The 9,681-nt window shown below is 39.6% G+C and overlaps 1 long non-coding RNA gene across 2 annotated transcripts; it reads right to left on the bottom strand.

Moving 5' to 3' along the window:
* Positions 1-517: 517 nt before the first annotated feature.
* LOC129823999 (uncharacterized) lies at positions 518-9,273 on the bottom strand. Of its 2 annotated transcripts, XR_008754705.1 has the most exons (3): positions 2,271-9,251; positions 1,071-1,996; positions 518-831 (listed from the first exon to the last, which is right to left on the bottom strand). It is a non-coding gene; the product is annotated as an uncharacterized LOC129823999 (long non-coding RNA). The 2 variants fall into 2 exon arrangements; XR_008754706.1 differs by having other exon boundaries at positions 518-1,996; positions 2,271-9,273.
* Positions 9,274-9,681: the final 408 nt, after the last annotated feature.

Raw genomic sequence — 9,681 nt, 5'->3', positions numbered from 1 at the left:
TAGCTAAAGCATTTCTTGCAAATTGAATGTACAATGTTGTAAGCTTGCCTTGCTGATATTTGCCATGCAATGCAGATAGATGAAATAACGTAGCTAGGTAACTATTTTCTTGCTCATTGTGCAGTGGAGGATAAAAATGCTTGTATGTCTATGGATGTGTAGCTAGCTATGTAAGCTGATCTCTGTATGGACCCTAAAACGTTTGGTATACATATTAGTTCAGAACCTAGCTATGAACCTCAGCTATCATAGCCAGTTGTATCAACTTCAAATATATATATATCAAGTGTATATATATATATATATATATATATATATATATATATATATATATATATATATATATATATACACACAGAAATATAATTTTAAAAAACAGTACACTACATTTCCTATGCATCATGTAAATACTCTAAAACCGGTTAATCTCAATATCTAATTTTCTTCATCTGCATTGATCTGATAAATACAGGATAGGTGTAGTATTTCATCAAATGAGAGACTTAATTTCAACCAGTACAGAATGTGACCGCTTTATTGAAAGAAGTTCATTATCCAAGTGTTATATTTATAATATAATAATATTTATAAGTTCAATCTTTACTTCAATGCAGATCTGTTGTGCATTATAAAAACAAAGGAAGAAAGTGGTGGTGAGAGAGGTGTAAAAGACAGAAAGGGAAAGAGGTAAGAACATAGGAGCAGGGAAGACAGCATATGATTAATGAATCAGTGCTACCCTAATATTCTCTCAGTTCCTCACAATTACAATTAGTGTCTCTAGTTGACCCGAAGGTTATCTTAAGAGTGGGTGAGGTGGCGATGATGGGACTGGGGGTTGGTATCCTCTCACATCAAAACAGACGGGAGACAGATGGAGAGAGAGAGAGCATGTTTAAGCCTTGTGTTGAAAAAAAAAATCTAACACTGTCAGTCATCATAATCAGGAGGTGAAATGCAAAACTGACCTTGGATCATTAACTCTGGGACTACTGCATCTCTATCTGTATTTCAATGTAAAGCATCTCTTTAAAAATACTTCCTGTTGGCCTGACCAAGTGACCTCTCACCTCTGATCATGCTGTGCCCTCTATGTAGCCAGTTCAGATGCGGGAGGGGTTCACCGACACAGCTGATATAACCTAGAGGATTTAGGGAGAAGGGGAGAGAGGGAGGAAGTGAAAGAGAGCGACTGTTATTGAGAAAATAAGGTAGTTAAAGAGACATCTGTGTGGTGTACACACTAAGTGGCTGCAGGGTACTTTATGCTTAAAAACATAAACAGACACACGAGGACAAACAATATCGCGTAGTTATAGAAATAATGAAGTGTCTTACTATTCTCCATAGCTGGCACTCTTGCCTATTCTTTGAAGGTGGAAGTAGCCACAGTTATACACTTGAGCCTGCCTACTGCACAACACAATCCATCAATCAGATTGACACATGAGTGTGTAGGTGTGGGTCATAGGGTGTCTAATTGTTGTACATTTATTTCAATATGGGTGATTTAAAATAGCCTGTTTTGTTTTTGTACAGACATCACACCCTTACCTAAACAGCACCCTCACCTGAGAAGTGGAAATCAAAGGGAAAGAAACTGGCAATTGAATAACTGCAGTTGACACAGCTAAGTAAATGGAAGAATACTCTTATTGCAATGTGAATGGCTCTTAAAAGAGCCTTTGGTGGTGTTGCCAGGGAACAGCACCCTCTTTGAAGAAGGAGGAGGTGAAGATCTCCTGCACACAGATTGCCTCTCTTGCTGCGTTGTTGGACCCCATCCTTGAAACATCCTGCAGAGCAGCAGACTTCTCCTCTGGGACACGGCGGCGAGCTGCAGATCCCCTCCTGGTCCTCGTGTCCATCCTCATGAAGTTATGCAGGACAGGGCCACCAGGAGGCAGTCCCAGATGGCCCTGGTCACCCAACCTTGCAGTGCCCTACACGGTAACTGTAGGCAATCGTTTTGAAAGAATCTCCAGTTGCAAGGTATCTGTAGGAATATAGAAGATAATGTCATCATTAGACTTTTACATCACCAGGTAATTGTGGATTACTAAAATATAATATCCCTTATAACAAACCATGATAACATTGGATTGATAGATGCATGTGCACACACATGTGCATGTGTAGCATATGACGATAACATGATCATATCAATGATAGCATCACAAATGAATACATAAATACCACTGGAAGCTTGATGAGGAGTTGATTATTTGAATCAGCTGTGCAGTGCTAATGCATAAACATAAAATATGCACCCCTTGGTGTCCCCAGGACCAGAACCACTGCTCTTCATTGGGACCTCTTCATCTGTAAACAGGCTTTCATAGCTCTCTTTATCTGAGGACAGAAAACCGCACAAGAAACAGACTTCATTATACTCAAATTACACCACACTGAATATTATGTTACTATTATCTCCATCCTCACTTCTAGGGACTGGAACTACACAAAAGTACATGCACTATCCAGAATAGCCTAATCTCTCACTTTGACAGTTGGGGCTGCTATTCTTTCACCATCCTCCATGGTTGTTAGCAAGCTACCTACAAATGCATTTGGAGTTTGTTTTTTTACAGTGATAAATACATCAAGATAGCTAATATGAAGTTAGGTAGCTGGTGATATTTCATTCACTTAGCTAGCTATCTATACAGTATGTAAAGTTGGCTGGCTAGCTAGCTAGCTTATTTAGCAGCTAATTTGAGTTAGCCTGCACTGTAGCTAGTTATCAAATCAAATTTTATTGGTCACATACACATTGTTAGTAGATGTTAATGTGAGTGTGGCGAAATGCTTGTGGTTCTAGTTCCGACAATGCAGTAATATCTAACAAGTAATCTAACAAATTCACAACAACTACCTTATACACACAAATGTAAGGGATGAATAAGAATATGTACAGTTGAAGTCGGAAGTTTACATACACTTAGGTTGGAGTCATTAAAACTCGTTTTTCAACCACTCCACAAATTTCTTGTTAAAAAACTATAGTTTTGGCAAGTCGGTTAGGACATCTACTTTGTGAATGACACAAGTAATTTTCCCAACAAGTGTTTACAGACAGATTATTTCACTTGTAATTCACTGTATCACAATTACAGTGTGTCAAAAGTTTACATACACTAAGTTGACTGTGGCTTTAAACAGCTTGGAAAATTCCAGAAAATTATGTCATGGCTTTCGAAGCTTCTAATAGGATAATTAACATCATTTGAGTCAATTGGAGGTGTACCTGTGGATGTATTTCAAGGCCTACCTTCAAACTCAGTGCCTCTTTGCTTGACATCATGGGAAAATCAAAAGAAATCAGCCAAGACCTCAGAAACAAAATTGTAGACCTCCACAAGTCTGGTTCATCCTTGGGAGCAATTCCCAAACGCCTGAAGGTACCACGCTCATCTGTACAAACAATAGTACGCAAGTATAAACACCATGGGACCACGCAGCCGTCATACCGCTCAGGAAGGAGGCGCGTTCTGTCTCCTTGAGATGAACGTACTTTGGTGCAAAAAGTGCAAATCAATCCCAGAACAACAGCAAAGGACCTTGTGAAGATGCTGGAGGAAACAGGTACAAAAATATCTATATCCACAGTAAAACGAGTCCTATATCGATATAACCTGAAAGGCCGCTCAGCAAGGAAGAAGCCACTGCTCCAAAACTGCCATAAAAAAGCCAGACTACGGTTTGCAACTGCACATGGGGACAAAGATCGTACTTCTTGGAGAAATGTCCTCTGGTCTGATGAATCAAAAATAGAACTGTTTGGCCATAATGACCATTGTTATGTTTGGAGGAAAAAGGGGGATGCTTGCAAGCCGATAAACACCATCCCAACCGTGAAGCACGGAGGTGGCAGTATCATGTTGTGGGGGTGCTTTGCTGCAGGAGGGACTGGTGCACTTCACAAAATAGACGGCATCATGAGGTAGGGAAAATGATGTGGGTATATTGAAGCAACATCTCAAGACATCAGTCAGAAAGTTAAAGTTTGATCGCAAATGGGTCTTCCAAATAGACAATGAGCCCAAGCATGCTTCCAAAGTTGTGGCAATATGGCTTAAGGACAACAAAGTCGAGGTATTGGAGTGGTCATCACAAAGCCCTGACCTCAATCCCATAGAAAATATGTGGGCAGAACTGAGAAAGCGTGTGAGTGCAAGGAGGCCTACAAACCTGACTCCGTTACACCATCTCTGTCAGGAGGAATGGGCCTAAATTCACCCAACTTATTGTGGGAAGCTTGTGGAAGGCTACCCAAAATGTTTAACCCAAGTAAACCATTTATAGGCAATGCCACCAAATACTAATTGAGTGTATGTAAACTTCTGACCCACTGGGAATGTGACAAAATAAATAAAAGCTGAAAAAAATCATTCTCTCTACTATTATTCTGACATTTCACATTCTTAAAATAAAGTGGTGATCCTAACTGACCTAAGACAATGAATTCTTACTAGGATTAAATGTCAGGAATTGTGAAAAACTGAGTTGATATGTATTTGGCTAAGGTGTATGTAAACTTCCCAATTCAACTGTATATATGGATGAACGATGGCCGTGCCGGTGTAGGCAAGATGCAGTAGATGGTATAGAACAGTATATACATATGAGATGATTTATGTAGGATATGTAAACATTATTGAAGTGGTGTTATTTAAGGTGACTAGTGATACCTTTATTAACTTCATTGTATCTTTATTAAGTTCAAATGGCCAGAGATTTGAGTCTGTATGTTGACAGCAGCCTCTCCATGTTAGTGATGGCTGTTTAAAAACGTCTTAAGGCTAGGCATCCCGCTAGTGGGACAACTTCCGGTGAAACTGGAGGGCGCGCAACTAAAATGAATAATCATAAACATTATGGATATTAAACATTTATGTACATACAAGTGTCTTATATCGGTTAAAAGCTTAAATTATTGTTAATCTAACTGCACTGTCCAATTTACAGTAGGCTTTACAGCGAAAGCATGCCATGCGATTGTCAAAATATTTTTCCACCGGCACAGTTTTCATAAATTCACAAATAGCGATTAAATATTCACTTACTTTTTGAAAATCTTCCTCTGATTTGTCATCCAAAGGGTCCCAGCTACAACATGTAGTGTCATTCTGTTAGATAAAATCCTTCTTTATATCCCAAAAAGTCTGTTTAGTTGGCGCCATCAATTTGAGTAATCCACTTGTTCAACATGCAGAGAAAGGAATCCAAAAAGCTATAGGTAAACTCTGTTAAAACAAGTCAAAATATGTTTCTATTCAATCGTCAGATACCCTAAAATGTATTTAACTATAATATTTCATACGGAAAGAAGTATGTTCAATTGGAAAACGATATTAGCTGGTGCGTGTCCTCTTCGTTGCGTGCGCATACACTAATATCCAAGTCTGTGTCCCTGTACTAAAACTCATTATTCTTCCTCGTTTTGGAAGAAACAAGCCTGAAACCTTGAACAAAGACTATTTATACCGAGTGGAAGCCATTGGAATTGCATACTGGGAGCTAGATTACATTTTTTACCTATACGTTCCATTGGAAGAGCATGGGCTCTCTCAAAAAAAAATCTGGTTGGTTTTTCTTTGGATTTTCTCCTACCATATCTATTGTTTTATAGTCTCCTACATTATTTTAATATTTCTACAAACTTCAGAGTGTTTTCTTTCAAATGGTATAAATTATATGCATATCAGGGCCTGAGCAACAGGCAGTTTACTTTGGGCATGTCAGTCAGGCGGATATTGAGAAAAATAGACCCTAGCCTGAAGAAGTTCTGATGGCCATGAGATACAAGCTGTTTTTCAGTCTCTCGGTATCAGCTTTGATGCATCTGTACTGACCTCGCCTTCTGTATGATAGCGGGGTGAACAGGCAGTGGCTCGGGTGGTTATTGTCATGAATGATCTTTTCGGCCTTCCTATGACATCGGGTGCTGTAGGTGTCCTGGAGGGCAGGTAGTTTGCCCCCGGTGATGCATTGTGCAGACCGCACTACCCTCTGGAGAGCCTTGCGGTTGAGGGCGGTGCAGTTGCCGTACCAGGCGGTAATACAGCCCGACAGGATGCCCTCGATTGTGCATCTGTAAAAGTTTGAGTGTTTTAGGTGACAAGACAAATTTCTTCAACTATTATTAGTTAGCTAATAATACATAATTTTTTTTACATTATCAAAATGTATTTACTTACTTGAAAAGGTTCTCCCAGCCATGTGAACAATTGGAAACAGGGCAGCAAAGTTTGTCACCAGAGCGTTTAGAGCATATTACGATTTACCTATTTAATAACCAGACCTTCATACAAACTTGCTATGCTGAATACTTGACTCACAATCGAACGTGCTGCTATATGCTGCCATATGCTGCCAGCACGCACAATAGGCGGCCTAAGCGGGACGCAGCAATTTACCGCTTGCTAGTGAACATGCCCTGTACGGACATTTGACCAAGGAGAGTGATGGAGTGCTGCATCAGATGACCTGGCCTCCACAATCACCCGACCTCAACCCAATTGAGATGGTTTGAGATGAGTTGGACCGCAGAGTGAAGGAAAAGCAGCCAACAAGTGCTTAGCATATGTGGGAACTCCTTCAAGACTGTTGGACAAGCATTCCTCATGAAGCTGGTTGAGAGAATGCCAATTGAGCAAAGCTGTCATCAAGGCAAAGGGTGGCTACTTTGAAGAATCTTAATTTGTTTAACACTTTTTTGGTTACTACATGATTCCATGTGTGTAATTTCATAGTTTTGATGTCTTCACTATTATTCCACAATGTAGAAAACAGTAAACATAAAGAAAAACCCAACACAATCATTAAGTTTGTTGATGACACAACAGTGGTAGGCCTGATTACCGACAACGATGAGAAAGCCTATAGGGAGGAGGTCAGAGACCAGGCAGTGTGGTGCCAAGACAACAACCTCTCCCTCAATGTGAGCAAGACAAAGGAGCTGATCGTGGACTACAGGAAAAGGCGGCCGAACAAGCCCCCATTAACATCGACGGGGCTGTAGAGGAGCGGGTTGAGAGTTTCAAGTTCCTTGGTGTCCACACCAACAAACTATCATGGTCCAAACACACCACGACAGTTGTGAAGAGGGCAAGACAACACCTTTTCCACCTCTGGAGACTTAAAATATTTGGCATGGGTCCCCAGATCCTCAAAAAGTTCTACAGCTGCCCCATCGAGAGCATCCTGACCAGTTGCATCACCGCCTGGTATGGCAACTGCTCGGAATCTGACCTTAAGACACAACAGAGGGTAGTGTGTACGGCCCAGTACATCACTGGGGCCAAGCTTCCTGACTTGCCTTGTTAAATAAAAAAATACAAATGTAACCCTGCACATTGACTCGGTACCCCCTTTATAAAGCCTCGTTATTGTTATTTTGTTACTTATTATATATTTTTTTACTTTAGTTTATTTGGTAAATATTTTCTTAACCAACAATGCAGTTCAAGAAAGAGTTAAGGGCTTGTAAATAAACATTTCATGTAAGGTCTACGTTATATTCAGCGCATGTGACAAAGTTTGATTTGATTTTAATGAGTAAGTCTGTACAATCTTTTGACTGGTACTGTATATCCGTTGATTCTCAAAGAATATAACTTAGAATTGACTCATGAGCTTAGTTTAAGTGTCACACTCCATGAGACCCCAAAATATTTTGTAAACATTGTAAATGTAAGCAAACACTGTATAGCTTCATAACATGGTTGAAATGATAATTTTGCTATCATGGATGGTCAGTCCTCGCATCCATAGCTCTCTATTAATCTGAGTGGTTACATTTCTCCAGGCCCATCCCTCAGCTTTTTACCAAAACAGAGGCAGGGCGAACGTTTTGTTATTGTTTCATCTGTGGATTTGCCCTTTAAACAGCTGCATATTATCAAGATATCAACGTGTCACCAACAAAAAGGTAAACAATAGGACTATAACAAACGTAGCATATGGCATTCATTTTTCACATGTAATTAGCACTTTTCAGTAGTGCTCAAAGCATGCCATTCCATGAGCGCAGCACTTATTTTTTAAACTCGAATCAATGAGCCCAATCAGTCCTCCATGACAACAAAATCATAATCAAGAGAGTAGGGCTGGCTAATAAGTCCTTAATTTTGGGGTTATGCTCAGATAAAACAATTTGGCTAATCTATACTTCCATATTTCTAAATCCTATTCTTCAAGATCAAGGGGTATAGCATGTATTGGAATGACTGGAATTCTGATATTTGGTTTTTAATGTAAAGATAATTTAATTGTATTATTATATGTAGTAGAAAGCGATGGGTTAGAAGAAGCCTACATAACCAACCCATAAAGCAACATTTAACATCCATATATGGCCAGCTATGTTAACTTTAACATTGATTTATCCTGCAATAGATGTCATTCAATTGGTAACATACATTTTGTCTTCTTCTATTGCCTCAAGGGGAAAGTAATCTAAAAGTACCTGAATAATCAGATTAATTTGGGTAATCCAAAAGCTAACGTTACTGATTACAATTTCACAGGTAACTAACGGATTACATTTAGAAAGCAACTTACCTAAACATGGCTGTAGCTAAGAACGTAATACTAAGTGTATGTTGTGTAGTAAGCTGTTAGTAGCCCATGTGCCTCACCCTAATCACTTGATCTTTTTTCCAACTCTTAATTTCGCCTACACTTCTGACTTGGTGGTGCACATGTAGCCTATAACCTGTTTTAGAGAAATGTAATCATCAAATATTGTAAAAGCTTTCATTGTCTGCTTATATTCTCCCTTTATTTATCCTACGGTTCTGACTTGGTGTACAGGGAGAATACTGAAAGAACAGCCCATGTTCTGAATTCTGTCGCTGTACATTTTAAAAGTGCTGAACAAATAGTTATATTGACTACGTCCATCCTAGCTCGCTCATTAATATCAATCTAAATCTTTGATTACTTCTTATACGCTCATCTCCCCCTTATTCCATAGTTTGTACATCTCAATTGTCAGTAGAAACCACATATGTTTCAGAAAGTCAGGCATAAAAGCTATGTTTTTTTAAAGGCAGTAAATGAGGCGGAATGAACTGTTTTGCTGCCAGACAAGGCTCCACTGATAGCCAGGTGTAGCGGTGGTAAGGTGTTGGGACTGCTGTTAGGACTCTGCTGTTTGGACAGCTTTATGTAGGCCCTAACAGTTTGTGGGCACTGTTTGTCACCGTTATAGTGCAATTAATGTATTGTTTAGTGTTGTGTAGTGGCTTTGCTGGCATGCATCAAAACATTTTTGGGGGGTTTGCCCCACCAATATTTACATGATAAATTCGCCACTGACTGTGTTATACAGGAGTAGATTCATTGTCATTCATTGTGTAGGCCTACAGTATGTTTTTGTAATGGGACTGTATATCCTGTTGTCTCAGTGCGCCTCAGAGCACAGTAGTACACAGCGGAGTCAGACACCTGCAGCTTCTGGATCGTCAAGGGGGCTAATTGTGTCTTGGCATCTAGATTGGCATAAAATCTCTCCTTGACGTCAGTGGCATTGTCCCCAGTTCCAAATTTGAACCGCATAAGCACAAACTTGGGGTAGTCATTTGCTCCTTGTTTTTACCAGAACAGAAATGGACTTGTTTCGTAATGACAGTCAGGTGTTATTTGTCCTCCTTCAGTAGCAGTCTTATCTTCCTT

This window comes from Salvelinus fontinalis, chromosome 26, assembly GCF_029448725.1.
Source record: "Salvelinus fontinalis isolate EN_2023a chromosome 26, ASM2944872v1, whole genome shotgun sequence".
In the NCBI taxonomy this organism is placed as follows: Eukaryota; Metazoa; Chordata; class Actinopteri; order Salmoniformes; family Salmonidae; genus Salvelinus; species Salvelinus fontinalis.
Note: the sequence above shows the minus strand (reverse complement) of the source record. Positions and strands in the feature narration are given on the sequence as shown.